The following is a 19724-nucleotide window of genomic DNA, read 5'->3' on the forward strand; positions in this document are numbered from 1 at the left end:
AAGTCTTAACCAAATGGATTTTATTTTGCTTCCTTGAGAATAAGTTTTGAGGCAAGCAGTCAAGAGCTGTTACAAATGTCCAAGGTAGATATCAGGGACCCACAGACCTTTGGCTGCTTATCCACCATTCTTCGTGAGGACTTCATCCTCATGGTTGCAAGGTGGCTGCTTGGCCTCCAGCCATCATTCTGACCAAGAAGAAGACAGAGAAAAAGACATGTAAATTTCCCATATTATCTGAGTCTGTCTGTGATAATCAGAAGCCCCATCCTGTCGACTTTGCTTACAGGTCATTAGCTAAAACTGGGTCCCATGGCTGCTCAAGTGTGTAGAGGAGGCTGGGAAGATGAGTATTTTCACCCCAGCACATTGCCAGCCATTTCTTCTGGCAAGGAAAGACAGAACGGATACTGGGGAAGCAACCAGCAATATCTTCTGTGGGGTGATTATGTGAGAGAGGTTAGGCTTGAACATAACAGCATGCAGCCTTCTTAGATTTATTACTTTTCTTTGTGAGAGACAAAAATATTAAAGCAATCCATTTGATTCTAATTCTAACGGGAAGTAAAGAATAAATCACCCTCAGCCCCGGGCTAGTATTCCCTCATAAAGCGGGGGGCAGTTAGAGGGATCCATGTCCCCTAAACCGATGTGTTCCAGCCCTTTTGGTTTTCCTGACAGGGCCCTCATATTTTTTAAAATTAAATTCCACCTTGCAAAAAGTAGGTGGAAAAATCTAAGCACAGCCAGTTGCTAGGAGACCCGAGGGGCTTCATTGGGTGAGCTGTCTGGGGCCTGCATGGCTGAATTTTTCTCCCCTGATGACTGACATGCCCGAAACCTGTTTAGTCTCCAAAGCTATGTGGAGGTGGGCAGAGTTTCAGCTCCCGGCGGAGGGAGATACCCCATCACAGGCTGCAGCACGTTCTGCAGAAGGGCGGCTGCCAGTTGTCTGAGGTAAAAAGAGAAGCCGAACTGCTGAAGCAGAGAAAAGGTTTTCCGCCCTTCCTTCCCTGCGAGAGCAGATCCGTTGTCTCCGAGAAGCCCCTGCCCTCACCCAGTTCGGGCTTTCTCCCCCGGGGTGGCTGTTCTCAAACCAGCGAGCTGCTAAGAGAAGGGGTCTGTGAGGCGGTGTGTAGATGCCAGGATGGCTCTGCTCTTCCGCCAGCCCCCCGCCCCGCCGCCATGTTCCTGCCCCGTCTCCCCGCCCCCCACGTGGCGGGAGTGATACCTCTGTTGGCTGACCCGAGCGCCGGCCCGATGCCGTTCAGCGCACTGAGCAAGTGCTATCTGGGGCTGGGCCCCATGCAAGAGCAGCCGAGCGGGGCTCCGTGAGCGCGCCAGACCCGGGCTGCCGAGAGCAGAACCGGCTTCTTTGAAGAGGACCGTGTGTGCCAGCTGCTGGTCGGACACCAGCGAGAGGCAGAGTCGCTCAGCGGGCTCTTCATTCCCGTGCAGCCCTCCCTGCCCCTGCCTGGCACCCTCCAGCTGGAGAGGAGAGATGGCTCTGGGGAAATTCCATTCCCTAATTCATTTAAGCAGGATCAACAGAGCTCCCGCTCTGGAAGATTCGGCCCGGGGCACAAGGCACGGGGAATCTACGTGGGGTCTCGGATGTCCATGGGAGACAGGGCAGAAAAACCAGGAGTCAGGCGATGAGATGAGATGCAGCCGCTCTGACACAGGAAGCCATCGGCCCTGAGTAAGTCACTTCATCTTGGTCTCTCATCTGGGAAGTGATTTGTCTTGTAGGGCCCTGAGGGCTGCAGAGGTTTTCAGAGTTTCCAGACATTTGATTTAAATTGCATTAAAGTGGTTTTTTTGTTTTTTTTTTTTTTACCAATTATATATATAAAAAAGAGACACAATCAAATGTGAAATGGGCCAAATTTTAACCCACTGAAGACTGCCAGTGTGTTCGTTATAATGCCATACAAACACCTCTTTGTGGGTAAACCTTGGAATAAAGCTGTCTTGCCATCTGTGTAATGGAAGAGTACCCCGCGGTTGCAAGGCAAGGTATCTTTAAAACAAACAAACAAACAATCCAAAACCCAACTGTTAGCACGTGTGACCACTTACCCGAATGAAGATTTTCCCCTCAGTACTGTGCAGCCTCCTAGGCCAGGCATTGACCAGATGCAGAGGCGCTCTTGGCTGCTGCTGTCCACCGAACTTCATTCTGAGGGGTCAAAGAGCCTTATTATACTCATTGGATAACCTGTACTTCAACTTCTTTTTAACTTCAGAATGCATTCATATGAATAAAATACTGCTCTTATTTTCTGTGTAGGTGCTCTAATACGGTTATTTTACTATACAGTTTGAAAGCCATTAGAGCGGAGATAGCAGAAGGGGCCTATTGCTTTCCGAGTTTTGGTGGCTGAGCACCCAGCTGGGGGTCAGGCACTCACCAAGATAGGATCCTGCAGGGCTTGGGCAGCAGTGGGCGGGAGAGGCTGGGGGGCTGCTGGTTAATGAAACCTTGCACATATCAAGGGCTCCTCAACTATTTGCTCCCTGGCAGAGCGAAACCTTGGAAGGGGATGTGGGTCAGTTCTAGATTGCTGGAGACTCAGGAGCCCACAAATGGGCACGGGCAAAGACGAGACCGTGGCCTAGACAGGCAGTGAGCACATCAGACTGGTTGCTGAAAAGTGGTTCTGGGGTATGGGGGTGCAGTGGGGGGAAAAGAACAGAAACTTTGGGACTCTCAAGAGAAACCTCCCAGTGGGCAAAGCTTGGTCCTTAATCCTTGCTGCTGATTTTGGAAAATTGTCTGTGTAGGGCTTTAGGCAGACTTGCTGTGTGTTTGGCCAGGAAAACCCAGTTGCCTGCTACCAGAGTATTTGATTCCCCTGCCCCGGGAACTGCAGAGAGCACAAATAATCCCCCATCACTGCCCCTTCATTCATAGAGGTGGCAGTTGAGACAGTGGTTTTCATACTGTATAGGAATCACCTGAAGGAACTTGTCAACTTCCAGATTTCTGCCTCCTCCCTCACTCAGAGATTCTGATTTAGTAGGTTTAGCAAGAGGCCTGAGAATTTTCATTTCTCACAAGCTCTCAAGTAAGACTAATGCTGCTGATCCCCGATCAACACCAAGTAGCACTGGTTTAAATATTGGTGAGACACTCACTACCTCCTCAGCATCGTTCAGGGGGCCACAGAAGACAAAAAAGAAACTCCTCAATTGAATAAAGGGAAAGGGAAAACTTCTTTCATCATCATGATCAGCTGGAGGCTTAAAGAGAAATCTTCAACTGGGATCCATAGAGGATGGAGGAGAGAAATAAGGCAGGTCCTGACCTTTGACCTATATTCCATATAGTTGTGTACTCCAGAGGACAAAATGAAGATGAAAAGCAAGGTCAGGTCAAGAGCAAGCTCTTGCAAAATGAGCATAAAAAGTGAGAGAGAAAGCAAAAGTGCTCATAAAGCATTCTCAGAGTTGGGGCCTACAGGCCATGGTTATCTGAGCAGCGTGATAAAGCACTTTCTTGGAAATTCTGTTGAGAGGAGGAGCATTCATGTGACACCAAGGGCAAATCTTACCCATTGGTTGCAAAGAGAGCCAGAATTTGTCTATTCACAGACCACTGGCTCCCTCCATTTTCTTTACATTTCCCTTATTATTCCCACAGTGAATACCTTTCTTTGGCCAAAGAGTTTTGTTTTGTTTTGTTTTAAGATTTTATTTATTTGACAGAGAGAGACAGCGAGAGAGGGAACACAAGCAGGGGGAGTGGGAGAGGGAGAAGCAGGCTTCCCGCGGAGCAGGGAGCCCGATGCGGGGCTCGATCCCAGGACCCTGGGATCATGACCTGAGCCGAAGGCAGACACTTAATGACGGAGCCAACCAGGTGCCCCTGGACAAAGAGTTTTGCCATGATGTCCCCATGCCCCCATCATTGGTTTAAAAAGGTATGCTATGGGCTTAACGGGATCTCATAAGCAGCTACTATCCTTTGATATAGCAACCGAGGAGGAAAAGGCTCAGGACAGATCTTTTGCCAACATGGTGGTGAGTGTAGCTCTGTCATTTTCAAATTTGCTGCTAAAGTCCCATACTCAACTTTTTTTTTTTTTAAAGATTTTATTTATTCATTTGACAGAGAGAGACACAGCGAGAGAGGGAACACTAGCAGGGGGAGTGGGAGAGGGAGAAGCAGACTCCCCACTGAGCAGGGAGCCCGATGTGGGGCTCGATCCCAGGACCCTGGGATCATGACCTGAGCCGAAGGCAGACGTTTAACGACTGAGCCACCCAGGCACCCCCATACTCAACTTTTTGAAAGAGACAAACAGATGTCCTACAGTAAAGGGTGCTGTGTGTTGCGGCTACAGTTGGGGAAATCATATGACTCATTTGTATAAACTTATTAAAGTATTTTCTTTCTCTCATAATGTAGCCATAAGCATTAATTAAAGCACCAAAGTCTATGTATTTGGACCTATAAAATCTTCATAACCAGCCAAAGCAAAAGGAAAAACTATTGAGCATTTGGAACTTTAAAAATGCATTTTTGAAATGACCCTATTGGAATTGAATATTTTTTTCTTTAGCAAAGTTGGACTCCAAAAAGGAAAACAAAGACTAAGACATAAACCAAATTGCTTATAAGAATTATCCTGTGGCAAGGTTATTTATTTTACTTGGAAGAACCAACATAGAACATATTTGCACTGAGTGATCCATATTTACATATGGTAGAGATAGTACTCAGTTTTAAGAAAATAGTACAAAACTCAGGTAAAGTCAGTGTTAGGAACTAAGAATACATTTTCTCATAGAAAAAAAATTGTTGTACATAGTGGAAAAAGTGCTGGGATGGGCACACATAAGGCTAGACAACCTGTGATGAAGCTGAAGAGTGGGCCAAAGGATGCTCACTTGGGTTATGGAGCCTGATCTTATGAACAGGGACTATGGGAACAGGAGACTAGCAGAGAAAAGTGACACTTCCACCTCTGCTGGATGCCTGAGTGCTAGAAATGGGATGTTTTATTTCTTCAAATAAATGCATTTTTATTGAGTATCCTGTGTGCCACACGTTATGCTGAGCAAAGGGATGTAATGAACAAGACTGAAGATCCCTGTCCTTGGGAGCAAATACTTTCATGGGCAGGATAGATGATTTAATAAAGCATTACAAGTGGAAGCTTCTGAAATCATAGAAGCACCTGACTCAGCCTTGAGGTATGAAGGTAGGCTTCCCAGAAGAAGGGACATCGAACATGAGACCTGAAGATGAATAATGGTTAGCTATGTGAAGGACTCAGAGGGTCACAGGGGAAAGGAGCGCTCTCCAGCCAGAGAAACCTGTGTGGACAGAGTCTCCAGGACATGAGACATCAGGCTGGTGGGGGTAGGAGGAGAAGGTACTGGGTTCCATTTTGGAAATGTTGACTGACAAGTCTGTGAGATATAGGTTGTCCTGTAAACAGTTGGGTAGGAACATGCAGTTCAGGAGGGCAGCCTGGGCTGAGAGTACAGACATGGGAGTCATCTGCATGTGGATACTGAGAAGGAAGCCAGTTACCCAGGGAGAATAGGACCAAAGAAGCCAAGAAAAAGAGCCAAGAAAGTGGAAAGAGGTCACCAGGGTCAAGGGCTTTAGAAAGGTCATATAAGCCAAGAACCAAAGTTTCCATTGCATTTCATCACGATGTCACTAGTGATTTGGGTAAGAGCAGTTTCATCGTGGGGAGGTGAGCAGAAGAGCAGTGAAGGCGAGAGGAGAGAGTAGAAGGTAAGGGCATGGAAGCAAGAAGTGCAAGCAACTCTTCTGAGAAGTCTGAGAGAGAGAGGGCAAAGCTGGAGTGGGAGGTGGGTTTAAGAAGAGTATTTTTTGTTTGTTTGTTTAGATGGCGAAACAGATTAAAGGAGCCAGTGAAGAAAGAGGTGGAAGATGCTGTAGACAGCGGGAAGGAGCTAGAGTGAGGTCTTTGGGAAGGCAGTGGAGGTGAGATCCAGTAGGCAGAGGACTTAGCTCCAGATGGAAGGATGGTGGAAGATGTGGGTAGTTCAGGGGGCACGGGGGGGGGGGGGGGGGGAGGGCAATGCGGGAGGAGGTATGGAACCGGTGAAGGAAAGCAAAGTGGAGGGAGGAGGCTGGTTTTGAGGTTTGAGGAGAGGGGAGAGCTGCTCCTCACATCCCTTTGCGTGTCTCTTTCCTTAGCCTCCCAGGGTCAGAGTGCCCACCTGGTGTCTTTATCTTCAAGGTGCGCCCTTCCATCCCTACCTGCCACTTAGCTCCCTTTACAGATCATCAGCATTTCCACTTCGCAATCTAGCTTACGAGGTGTCAGAAGGGAAGCAATCAGATTGAACAAATTTATGCTCAACTCAGATCGACAGACAGCTCATAACCCTATTTGAGGCATTTGCATTTCCATGGAAAGGATCTTGTTCACCTAAATAAACCTCGTATTCAAGGGGTTTCAAGTAGAGGAACAAATGGAGGGAATAGTTTTAGGCAGCGGGCCCGGATAACTACCTGGAGTCTGCCTCCAGGGCTACCCTCTATCTACAAAGCAATCCGAAGGACAAATGCCAAGGAAACAGAAGAGTCTGTGGGAGACTCTGTGCAGCCAGCTTCCGGATTGGACGGAACAAGATGCCCGGAGCAAGTTTCTACATGCTCTCCCAGCTAGACCTCTTCCAGGCACCGGAATGACCCAGAGTCTAGAGATCATGGCTCCAGAAACAACCAATCCAATGAAAGCTGGCAAGCACGGCGGGCTTGGCTTCCACACTGTGCATCAGCTTCCACAGCGTTAGGCTCCCATCAGGCAGCGCACATAAGGTATAAAGCAACGCGCCAGGGACAGTTAGAATTGACCTTGCAGACGGTGCCCAGAGATGACCATGGTAGTAATTTGCAATAGGTCAGCACAAAAGAGCCCTTTATTTTGTTGTCTGTTCCTGCAGCCTGGGGCATTGGAACTATTCAAGTGTGTTAGGCCCGAGGAGTCTTTATACCTATCTGTGAGCTGTATACAAAACGGGGGATGGGGGGTGCCCCCTGTTCCTTTGGGCCCCGGGGGTGCACTAGCGCACATCGAAACTCCACTTTTAACAACCCTGAAGTCTATCAGCTTATGTGCTCAGATGTGGAGTTAAAGATCTTTGCCTTTTGAATCAGAAACCAGTTTTTAAAAGTTGTGTTTGTTTTTTTTTTATGTTAAAGAAAAACATGCTCATTGTAGAGAGCTTGGAAAACACAAAAAACCCCAAAGACAAAATGAAAGTTATCTATGATTCCGGGTCCCAGGGCTCGTCATGGGAGTCTATTTTGATCCCTTTCATTTTAGTCTTTTACATCTGTCTGTCTGTCTGTGTCTCTCTGTCTCCCTCTGGCACCCTCTCTCTTTCATTAGGGATTATATCTCTGTATAATTGTGTATCCTGCCTTTCACTTAACTAAATCAGGAAATGTAAAAGCAGTAACAGAACCTCTTCATTTCCACATTTTCTCCTTTTTTTCTGTCTGCCTCTTTCCCTCCCCCTTTGCCAGTTTTTCTTTATTTTGGAGTATTTCCATTTTTATCAAAGTTCAATTCAAAATGTAAAACAGTTTATGCTTTTTGAGTTTTATTTCCTCCCTACACTTGTTAAAATAGACCAGTAAAAAGAGAAGTTTTCCAGATTCTGATAGATCCCCCTCCAACTATATAACTGGTTCAATTTAGAGTCTTAGGATAATGATCTGCCACCATATGTGGGTTATAACTTGAGGTTTGCATAAAAATGTGTCTTGGATTAAGTGACTCTGCCACAGTGCGGGCTAACTGGCTTGTTTCTAGGAAGTTAAATATGCCTGCCTTTGTTTGATCCAGCCAGCAGAGTTTTCTGATGAAGACAAATAGAACAACCAGTTAGGGCCATGACTTCAGGTGTGGTCTCCTCCCAGTAGAGGTGTGCTCTATGTCCAAGAAGACTTTCTACAGGAGAGGCATAATGCCTTGGAAAGCAATTATCTTATTTAAGCCTACACTTGTCTGGGGAGCTGAGGTCAGCCACAAAGCCATTGGAAAAAAAAGAAGTTGTCTGCCATAGAAAGCAGTCTCTCTAGCGGGGGGGTCAGTTTGAACAACTTTGCTTTTGAATCGAGTGACCTCCCGAGACCACGAGCCCGTGTAGATTAAACACAGAGCAAACCTCAGCGCGGGACCGCCCCCTTTCCCTTCCAATCACTCCCATTTCTAAACAAAAACAAAAACAGAAATACTTTCAACTTAGCTTTCCAAAGCCAATGCCCTCCCCCCAAACAGTAACTGTCTGTTACTGCTTCTGCTTGGATTATTTTCATTTGGGTTGTGTTTTTCTGACCGAAGGCCAGGCCCTTGTCTTTGTGTATTTGTAAAGTGCCATGTCTACTTACTAGTCTTCAGAAATTACAGACAAAACCAGGAATGCAAGAGACACTTGCAGCTCAAACCTTGCAACTTTTCTGAACTGATACTCTGCCCAGGAACCAGAGTGGAGTATTTTTATAAGGCTATATTGAAACATTCTAATTTCAAGAAACCAAACTAAGTCTACATTAGCTGACTATAAAACAGTTGGCAGGTGCTCGCATGGTTTGTTGTGATGCCGTGTTAGTGAGTTGTCATTCTTCGGTCCATATAAAGGGGAGCACGTCCTTTCTGGTGAGTGAGCCTCACGACAATTTCATGACAATGATGGTTGAGTTTAGACTTCATGCTGTCCTCTGTCCTTTTTGGTGCCAACCTCCTAGAGATCCAGAAGTTTCTTGGGCATGACGCTTCTCATCTTGTGACATGTATCTGGCTGTGCTCAACTTGCAGAGTTTAGGAGCTGCAGGAAAGAGAGCCCATCATTGGAGAGACACAGAAATGTGAATGTCTGGGCTCAGTCGAGAGGTGCCAGGAGGCCAGGCAAGCACAGCAGAAACACCGCGGAGGCAACGTGGACCAAGCCGCCCACCTCCCTCCTCCCCTCCCTTCCCCTGCCCTTAACGGGATGCGGTATAAAATATGGGCTCTGTAAAGTCTTCCTTTCTTAGGAATTTATTTCCTAGTTCTTTAGAAATAGTTGTATTAGATATCCTCTATTATTTAATAATATCCTCGTGAACTAAAAGACGTAAGTGCTGTATAAAATCAGCCAATTGTGCTAAAATCAGCCACTAATAGGTAATACGGCTGCTCATCATGGCTACCTGGATAGTGTTGTCATTAGCCTGAAAAGAAAGGCCTTTAAAATTGATATTTTAGAAAGTGTTTGAGTGCATTTGTTCGGTATTGTGTTTATTCAGTCAAGTTTAATTAGTAAAAAAAAAATTTCCTTCCCTTCCTTCTTTTTTTTTTTCTCTCTCTCTTTCCCTTCTTTCCTCTCTTCTGAATTTTGTAGTAAATTGTCTCCTCCTCACTTTGACAGTCAACACGGCTTCTACCCACACGTCACTGGCTGAAACAAGTCCCGGGGCAAAAAGCTGCCTGCAGTGGGGCAGGATTTCAACGCAGCTATAACGTGAAAATAACTTTTGAGATCTTAATGTCATGAACTCTCTTGCTCAACCCAGTCTGGGAAGTAATTCATGTATGAGGTGGGGGTTGGACAGCCGAATAGACCTGGACGGGATCTGTGCCGAACTGTCCCCTTTTCCAGAGCACAGCCATGACCTCAGAGTCCACAGGGAAGCAGACAAGCCTCGCAAAACTCCTTGCTAGCCGAACTGTCCTAAAATGAGCTGGTGGCTTTTGGGCGGCTTATGTCACGAGAGTGCTCAACCAGGCCTGGGGAAGGCACAATGAGGCGAGGAAACTTTTAGTTGGAAGGTGTATTGAATTTAATGGCCCAGGCAGGGACAGAGGTCACTGCAACAGAACTCTAAAACAAAATCATCCCACATGGAACACTGCTGTCTTTCTCTTTTAAAAAGCCCTGGAAAATCATAGGCAGAGCCAGAATATAAACTTTAAAATTTTATTTTTCATTTTAGGGATCAATAACCGAAATACTTAACAACGTACAAACCTCACAAAAAAATCAGGTTTGGAAACTTAACAGTTAAGCTTTCATCACAGATTTTGTTCCAAATGTGCACTGTCAAGGAAAAGCAGTTAAAATATACGTTTTCAAACAATTGTTACTACTATAAGAGGATTTTTTATGAGAACATTGTTTAATATAGTCACATTTCATTTCTAAAAATAGACAAATGACAAAATGATTCACAGATGTTGATTTATGAGGAAAATAGTGAACTGTATAAACTGCAATGTATATGAAGGAAGGGTAGAGGCTCTCATTAAAAGCCATTCCATAAAAAGCACCTCCTCCTGTCGGACTTGGCAGGAAATTCCAAGTCCTGGATGGACCCCCTGCACGTGAGTGTAGCTGGCACATGGCCCTGCCCACGAGGACAGCAACTGATGACATGGGTGTCCCGCGTAACGCTCTCTGACCGGAGTGAGCCCAGGTGAGGGCAGATTTTCTGCGCTGACAAGTCAGAATCACCTGGAATGCTGGTTAAGTGCAGATCTCCGGGCCTCACCCCGAGAAACTCGGCTTCAGTTTGGAGCCCCCCAGTCTGTATGTTGAGCCTACGTTCCAAGTCCTTCTGCTGCAGGAAGAGCACGAACCACACTTTGAAAAACACTCCCCTGAAAGGCCCCAGGGAAGTCATTTCCCCAGTGTCAGAATTGTGCCAGCCCGCAGTTGTCAACTGGGGTTCATCTGGTGCTTCCAGTGGTTTTTATTAATACCTGAGGGAGTCTTCAATACCCATGCCTTTGGGGAGCCACAAAAGGAGTCATTAGAAATGGCCAAGGCCACATTATGGATTGAGTCTGTAAACTGTTTACTAACAATTAACTTAAGCGTAATTACATAGATCAGACTGCCATTAATAGAGAATGTGGTTCTGGAAACACACCTCATCCCTGCTGTGCTATATTGTCTTACTGTCAACAAACTCACTGCCCTCCTGACTCAGCCCCACCCTAGTGGTTGTCCCTGGGAGATGGAATTTCCTGCCCCATTGCAGGCAGCTTTTTGCCCCGGGGACTTGTTTCGGCCAGTGATGTGCAGGTAGAGGGTAGAAATCGTGATGCCCTTGTGAGCAGAAGATTGATTGATTGATTGATTAACGTATAATGTATTTGTTTCAGGGGTACAGGTCTGTGAGGGATGGGGTTGCTGGGTGATGGATGTTGGGGAGGGTATGTGCTATGGTGAGCACTGTGTATTGTGTAAGACTGATGAATCACAGACCTGAGCAGAAGCTTTAAGAGCCGCGGTGTCGTTCTGCGCTCTGTCTTCCCACCTCCCACATAGGAACTGCTCCTCCAGTGTGTACCTGAGCCAGAAAGACTGGGAGGGGAGCTACGCATGACCTGCACAGAAGCCGCAGGTTCTGGGAGTGAGAAATCCCCCCCCCCCCCCAGGCTGCCTTAAGCCCTGGAGTCCGAGGGGGTGTTTGGGCCTGCCGCTTAACTCAGCAAAACCAGCCACTAATAGGTAATACGGCTGCTCATCAGTACCAGCGAAATCCTAAGCTGCTGTGGTGAAGGGAAAGGTCTTGGTCCTGAGTCCGTTCGGAATGTTCTTTTGTCATCTGAATTCTTTGTGCTCCACACCAGCGTGTGTTGCCTTTGAATGGCCTATTTCGTATTAACTGCAGAAAATCATAAGGCGTCTTGTAAATGCTCCAAGTTCAGGGTTGAAATTCCAGAACGTCATCAGCTCTACCTCTGTAAGTTAATTCCTAATTGCAAAGAACCTAAGAAGTTCCCTCTACTTCCCAAATACTTGGCAGAGTGGCCTGCCACCGGTTACTGATGAGCAGGACCCCCGTCTGTACGTGGGGCGCTCCAGCCTCTTGTGTAACTCTCCGTGCCAAGCATGCTGGGTCTGTCTCAGTGTCTCCATGGAGCCATGGCAATGAGAGATGGTGTTTACTTGCCTTTACTTTGTGGCGAGAGAAAAAAATTTTCCACTTGAGACCATGCTTTTAGAGCTCCAGTATGGGCTTCAGAAGATTTCCTGTATAACATTACCAAATATCTCTGTGGAAACGGGGGTGTTACTGTTTCACCATGTCATGTCTCCACTGCATGGAGCCAGCGTCCTTACATCGTCATCGGAACACACCTGTGAGTTCGGGAGGGTGGGAGAGAAGAGGGTGCGTCGTGGCTAGCTCACCCAGCATTTCCCGGATGTCACAACCCATTTTTGCTCCAGGGCTTCTGGGTAGTGAGGGACCTACTTTTCTGCTAATCGCATCTAGATTTTGCCATGTCAGCTTCCAAATTTTCTAGGCTGTGTTGGGCTCACACCCTGGGGCTAGTTTAGGCATAGACAAAGGAATTTATTCAAAGATTGTGGTTTGCAGCTTGACCTTAGAAAGGCCTGGTAGCAGGAGTTAGAGAATCAGTGGGAGCCAGCCCAAATTCTCACTCTCCAGATCTCTCTGCAGTTGTCCGTGGTCTCCACCTTCCCCTGCTCCTCAGCCCCGATGATGGGGTGAGGCTGCCTCTAGCTCCAGAGCCCACATGTTCTAGTTCCAGCCTCAAGCCCAGGAGGGACCTTTCCATTTAGTCTCGCTTCCCACGATTACCCATTCAGCACATATCTATCGAACACTTGCTATGTTCTAGTCACTGCTGTCGGTGCTTGGGATATGGGAGGGAAGAAGGAGATGCCTGTGGGGTGGGAGATGGGGTCCAGAATCATGGTCCATACATATGGTTGTCAGGGGCTCAGCTCTATAGATCTCATAGAGGCCCCAGTAAGAAGAGTCATCGTCAGCCGGGCAGACACCCCAGAAGGTGACACGCGTACAACCAAAAAGAAAATGCCAAATGGGAAAATTGTGCCTTTTTAGTTCACGCACATGGGCATGATCTCATACGACATTTTTCATTCACGTTCCAGCAGTGCATTACAAGCCTAATGCTATCACTCCTTCTTAGTTCTCTTTACTCAGAGCCAGGTTGATGATTCATGCTCTTAAGTTCATTTCACAGAAAAACAAAAAAGCAAAAACAAGCAAACAAAACAAATGGGGGCAATAAAAGAAAGGAGTTAGATGAAGTCAGTGTTGCTTGGGCGCCACTCCTACGAATTCTTTGGCAACCAATGGATTCCTGAAACATGGTCAAATGACCACCAGAGTTCACTTCTGGAATGAATTAATAGTTTTCTCACAGCATCTCTCAAAGCTGTCTCAAAGCTACACTATTTTTGTGACACGTTCTATTCAACTTTGTTTCCAAGGAGAAGCAGTGGGCCACTGTTCTAAACCTTACTTCTGCTCCTTCTGGCTGCAGTAGGCCTCCCGTCGGAAGTTTATAAAGCTGTGGTGTGAAGGGCTATTTTGTAACTGAAAATATGTGTTTGGTTTTGACGTTGGTAGAGTGAAAACAACCAGACCCAGAGCCCGAAAGGAGCTGCTCCAGCCCTGCTTTGCAACCAAGAGGCAAAGTAGAACCAGGAGTGAGAATAGAAATGAGGTATTGACCTGACACAGCCATAGAAGTTGCCAAGAAAATCCTGGAGACTCATTTCACTGGAACATGCAGTGACTTCATAATAAAGGGCAGTTATGCTTAGAGAAAGAAGAAAACGTTTGCAAGTGGTAAATTAGTCCAATAAAGAGTAAGGACTGCTGACCCCGGTCCCCAGAGACAGACATTAACCCATTAACACCCAAAATGCATGTGAGCCTCAGAAGTTACTTCACAGAGCATAAGATGAATGATCTCTAGGGAAAGGAGGAGGAAATTCAGGCAAAGAAGATCACCCAAGCAAAGACCTGGAGACAAGAAATAACACAGATTGTTTCAGGAGGGGCTGTGCATTGTTTCTGGCTCACACTGTAAGGTAGGCAGTATAAGGGACAAGGTTGCAGAGGCAGACAGTGTTGCTTTAAGAAACTTGACTTTATTCTGTAGGTACGGGAAATCGAATGGCCTGATTTGGGTTTGGCTGTTGATGGGAGACAATCCCCCCTGAGTTTCTCACTTTTTTTGCATGCATTGCGAATGAAGTACTAACTGCCCTTTGGTTCTGGATTATTCTTTCAAGGATGTTTGTTCCAAGGATCCTAGGTTCCAAAGTGTCCTTGGAAGATGGAGATAGTGACTCTCTTTGGAGCAAAAGGCAGGCAGCTTTGCTTACAGCTGCTATAAATATTCCCTTATTCCCTAAGCTTGGGGTTTCTCAGTTGAGGCAAAAATCCCACTGTTTGTAGCATCTGCCTGAGTCACTCTGTGTTGTCCCTGTGGTTCTCAGGGAAGCAAGGGGAACTGAGATGAACACGGGCTTCAAGCTGCTTGCTATGCTGGGAGTTATTAAGCCCTTTATCTCTGACCCAGGAATCTTGTGTATTCTGTCAGCATCCATGAAACTGCTAGAATCCAAGCTAACTTATTGGCTCACAAGTAGGGTAAATCCTAGAACCTTCATGGTTCTTTTTTTTTTTTAAAGACTTTATTTATTTGACAGAGAGACACAGCAAGAGAGGGAACACAAGCAGGGGGAGTGGGAGAGGGAGAAGCAGGCTTCCCGCTGAGCAGGGAGCCCGATGCGGGGCTTGATCCCAGGACCCTGGGATCATGACCTGAGCTGAAGGCAGACGCTTAATGACTGAGCCACCCAGGTGCCCCGAACCTTCGTGGTTCTTGACAGCTATATGTTGGTCCAATATTCTGGAGGCTATTGCAGTGATCCAGGTGAGAGATAAATTCCTTAACTAGGGCTGTGAAAGTAAGTATGGAGAGGAGGCAGTCGATTCCAGAAGTATGTAGAAAGTAAAACTGCTAGGACTTGTGATGGTTTGGATTGGAAGAGTTGGTGAAGGAGGATGGTCATGGATGATGTCAGCTTCTAGCTTGGGTGTTTGAGTCACCTGGACTGGAGCTTCTGACTAAGAGAGTGTTAGGGAAGGAATCTGGCTTCTACTCCCAAAGTAGAATGAAGAGTTCAGTTTTATACAGGTTGCCATTGAAGTGCTCGTGGGACCTTTAAAAGGGGATGGCCAGAAGACACCTTAACGATGGGTGTCTGAAACTCAGGGGGAAATACCAGGACTGTACAAGATTCGGGAGGCCTCAGCCTGGCAGGGGTGTGGTAGCCAGGCTCCAAGATAGCTCCTAATTATCCCTGCCTCCTAGTATTTTCTCTTGTGTAGTTCATCCTTCATTGTATCGGAACTGGTCTGTCTCATCAGTAGAACACAGCAGAAGCGATGGGGTGTGACTGCCAAGCTTAGGTCATAGAAAACACTGTGGTTTATGCCTTGGTCACTCTCTTGATCATTTGCAAGAGGGGAAATAGGCTGCCACGTAGTGAGGACCGCATAGAGAGATCCATGTGAATGACCCACTGTGGAAACAGATCCTCCAGCCCCAGTGGAAACTTGAGAAAACTGCAGCTGTCTGTCACCTTGATTGCAACCTCCATGAGGGATCTTGAACCTGAACCACGCAATTGAGCCAGTCTCAGATTCCTGATTCTTAGAAAGCAACTATGTGAGATGATAAATGTTTGCTGTTTGAAGCTGCTAAATATGGGGGCAATAGAGTGATAGAGGACTAATACAGGTGGTAACTGAAGTTGTGACCTCGTTCAGCCCCCTTCACTCTCAGCAGGTGATCCCCTCCCTGGCTTCTTAGAGCAAGGATGCCAACAGGCTGTAACTGTCTCGGTTTCCCCCTCCATCACTCCCACCTCTCAACATACTAGCTCTGCGCTATGCTTACCTTGCCTCCGGTCTTAAAGAAGACTCACATGTCTGGCTTTGCAGCAAAATAAAGGCTTTCCCACTCTACTCTGTGTGTTCACTTCCCAAGGCTGCCATCACAAAATACCACAGACTGGGGTGGCTTGAAGCAACAGGCGTTTATTCTTTAATAGTTCTGGAGGCTAGAAGTCTAAAATCAAGATGTCAGCAGGGTCATCCTCTCTCTGAAGGATTGAGGGAAGGAGACGTCCCACATCTTCTTCTTGGCTGCAGTGTTTGCCAGCAGCCCTTGAGGCAGCCGCATCGGCCCTGTTTCTGCTCCATCTGCACACAGGCCCCCTTCTCTCTTGAACTGCCTCTTCTCTTCTTAGAAGGACACCAATCATATTGGACGAAGGGCTCACCTGACTCCAGTAGGACTTCATCTTAGTTGGTGTCTTATTTATATCTGCCACAACCCTGCTTCCAAAAAAAGGTCCCATTCTGAGTTTCCAGGGGCTGAGACTGGTTCAGGCTCTCATCATTTGTCATCAGACCAAAGCCATGTTCTCCTCACTTGTCTCCCACCCTCTACCTGCCCTCGCTCGATCTTCCCCACTGCTGCCAGAATCCTCTTGCAACTCATTTGGCCTTGTTGCTCTTGTGCTTCAACCCCTCGCTAGCTCTTCTTTGCCTTCAGGATACAATCCAAAATTTCTCCACAGCCCATAAGGGCTGTCGCTAGATCCTGGCCCACCTCTGTCCTCTGAGGGCCACTTCATACTCATCTACCAATCTCTTGTCCCTCCTACTGTTTAGCCTAATCTCCAGCCACAGGATTACTTACTTCACACATGCTGAGTTCCTTCAGGCTGGGGTGGGGGTGGGGGCTCTGCCTCCTTCTCTCCTTCTTTCAAAACTTGGAGAGGCCTTGAAAATGCACCTCTCAGATGTCTCACGACAAAACAAAACAAAACAAAACAAAGCTGTCTTTGTTTGCAGATAACATAACCATCTATGTGGAAAACCCCAAAGAACGGATAACAGCAAAAACAAACAAACCCTCCCCAAACAAATTTGCCACTGTAGCTGGGCGGCAGAGCTCAAGGTGACTATGCGAAGCCTATCTCTTGATTCTTCCTCGTTCGCTATCAGACAGTCTTAGTAACTCCTCCTCTGGCCCTTCAATATACTTGCACAGATCTGTGTTCTAACACTTTCCACACTGTGAGGTCATGACTCGCTGATACTTGTTAGCGACCCCCCTGGTCTGCCAGGTCCTTGCATGCACGAGCGAGTGTGGCTCAGACCCCTCTCTGTCCAGATACTCAGCACCTTTCCCAGCGCGTACAACTCCTGAACTGTTGGTTCAGTGTTGTGTGCGCGTGAACAGAGAGTGGGTTACTCTTCCAAAAAGCCTCCTGGTGAAAATCTCATTTCACCTGCCATTTTCCAACAAAGCTCTTTTTGCTAAAGGAAAGGAGAAATGCGTATGATAGTCTCAAGAGGGTCACTTCTCTTTTGAGAAACATTATTTTACTTCACTCTTCAGAAACATCAAAATCTGTGCTAGAACCAACTGTGCTAGGACAGTGCTATTCTATTTGATATGTCTAATCATCTTAGAGACGGCCAGCAAACAATTAGAATTCAGCCCCCAAATGTGTATACGACAAATAGATGACATCACATCACATCTGGATTCTAACATCGTCTCAGTCCTAACGTCAACAGAATGGTTTTTGATACGATTTCATGCTGTATGGAAAATTGTTGCCAAGTGCCATACCAGAGGAGCTGCCAAATGGCCTCAGGAAGAGGAATGTGCCAGAAATCATGAGTCCGTGCTGACATGGAAGGAGCCCCGAGAGGGGAGCCGGCCAGGTGCAGCAGCGGAGTCCGTGGGAACAGGTGGCACAAGGAGGGCGAGAGCGTAAGTGCGGTGTGCGCAGCTTCCTTCCCTGACCGCGCGCTGCCTGGGGCTCTGAAGGGGCCAACGTGTCTGTTACACTCACCGGGGACTCACCTTTGCAATCCAGGCCACACTGGTGGAGAGGGACGAGAATGCCTGCATGGGGCTCATCCTTGTCAGCGTCAGCTACTTTACAACAACTGCCCCATTTCCTCTCCGTGGTAATTCAGGTCAAAAGTAGGACAAGTTTTGGGGCGCCTGGGTGGCTCAGTCAGTAAAGCATCTGACTCCTGATCTCAGGGTCGTGAGTTCAAGCCCTGTGTTGGCCTCCATACCCTACATTAAAAAAAAAAAGTAGGACAAGTTTGTCTCCTCCTCCTTCCTAAATTATTCACTTTTGTCCTTTTTACCTAGAATCGCTTTTTTTTACTACCTCCATGCAGTACTCATTAGGCATAGAGGAAAATGAGCTTATCACCAAATGAATGGATACTTTTTTAGAGCAATAGCCTGAAATAACGTTTTTGTGAGACCTAATACACTGCCCCATATCATGTCTACTTGAGGTGAACTCCGTGTGGTGGGTAGCGTTTCCTGTGGGGGTGTCTTCTTCTCTCTAGGAACCACATTACCACTGGCACACAGCAACTGTTTATATGAAATTTTGGATTAATACATTTTATTCACTTTTACCTTATCTGCAACAAACTTAAAAATTAAGACTCATTTTTGGGGCACCTGGCTCGTGCAGTCAGTGGAGCATATGACTCTTGATCTCAGGGTCGTGAGTTCAAGCCCTACGTTGGACCTAGAGCTTACTTTAAAAAAAAAGGGGGGGACTCACTTTTCATTTGCCGATTACATCATATCTGAGATACTTCCCCACACCAGTAGTTTATGAACACCCAGAGAATGAAAATTAATTTTATTTCAAAACACAAAGACAATAAGCCTGCTGAGCAAAATATGATTACTCTCCCCACCCAAATATAAATTTTCATCTTAATCAGCCCTATTGTCTAACAGCTCTGGTTTTTCAGTTCCCATTGGTTGAACGGTCTGCAGCACAAGGCTTGCCTCTTGGTCTGCGTCCTTGAGGGTTAACTAAACCCTTTATTGGTAGCTTTAGACGCAGATCTTACTCTAGACCTTGGGAGAAGATTTGGCCCAATTTAAAAACTGATTGTAATGAAATAAATGAATTTTTGGACAGCTTATTCTCTCTTAAAACCCTAATCCACCACTTTAAAATTTAAAAGGACCTCACATCAAGAAGTCATGGGAGCTCCTTAGAGCCCCATTTAAACTCTCTGTTAGCATCAATTAGGAGGGGTTGTTAATGTGTCTCTACAACACTGATTTATTTAGAGAATATCATATGTTTGAGAGCTGCCTTGGCAAGGAACTCTTTGCTAAACATAGAGATACACGCTCCATGCCCACTGGGCTCACATAAAAGGGAAAAAATACGCAATAGGGGTTTACCTCAGTGGGGTGAGGCTTGATATTTTCCAGATGGTGACACCACAAGTGAGTTCAATAGAAATATCTTTAGAAAAAGATGCTCGAATATTAAATAAGCAATGAATATACATCAAGCACTGATCTGCTGCGTCTCTTGACATCTGGGCTGGGAGTGTCTCTTGTCCCCAGCTGCAGATGGGGTGGTCTCCTCTGGCAGTGGGAGGCCCCATTAGATTTCCCATTAGGAAGATTATTCTGGCAGGGTAAATTCTAGAACTGGAACGTTGTCCACAAATAGATTCGCGACTTTTCTTGGAGTGAGGAAGGGGGAAAGAGGAGAAAGCTGCAAGGGAGAGATTTTTCTTGGTAGCAGGAGTGAAATTGTATGCATCGAGTCTGAAAGATCAGGCATTTCCTTCTGAATCTAGAGAAGGGGTCAGTAAACACAACAGTCCGAAAACATAAAATGGAGTTGGTCAAAATGGTGTTCATGAAATAGCTCAGAAACAAGCTGACCAAGACTCCAGAGAGTCATCAATAAAACAAGAGACCATCGAAAGGGAACATGAGCGCGTTCTTCGGGAGACAGGGACAGGCAAGATGGCTGCCTTACATCAGGCACCCTATAGGTCTATGTCCAGGGAAATAGAG

At 46.5% G+C, this 19724-nt stretch overlaps 2 long non-coding RNA genes across 2 annotated transcripts in view; one reads left to right on the forward strand and one right to left on the reverse strand.

Moving 5' to 3' along the window:
- The first annotated feature begins 1237 nt into the window (after positions 1-1237).
- LOC116632333 overlaps positions 1238-19724 on the forward strand; it is a 61964-nt gene continuing 43477 nt past the window's right edge. The window contains exon 1 of the long non-coding RNA XR_004299398.1: positions 1238-1702. This is a non-coding gene — a long non-coding RNA (uncharacterized LOC116632333). The remainder of the gene's footprint in view (positions 1703-19724) is intronic.
- On the reverse strand, positions 15871-17876 carry LOC116632334. The gene is made up of 3 exons (XR_004299399.1): positions 17724-17876; positions 16545-16651; positions 15871-16177 (listed from the first exon to the last, which is right to left on the reverse strand). It is a non-coding gene; the product is annotated as an uncharacterized LOC116632334 (long non-coding RNA).

Source organism: Phoca vitulina, unplaced genomic scaffold (genome assembly GCF_004348235.1).
Source record: "Phoca vitulina isolate PV1807 unplaced genomic scaffold, GSC_HSeal_1.0 scaffold6, whole genome shotgun sequence".
Classification (NCBI taxonomy): domain Eukaryota; kingdom Metazoa; phylum Chordata; class Mammalia; order Carnivora; family Phocidae; genus Phoca; species Phoca vitulina.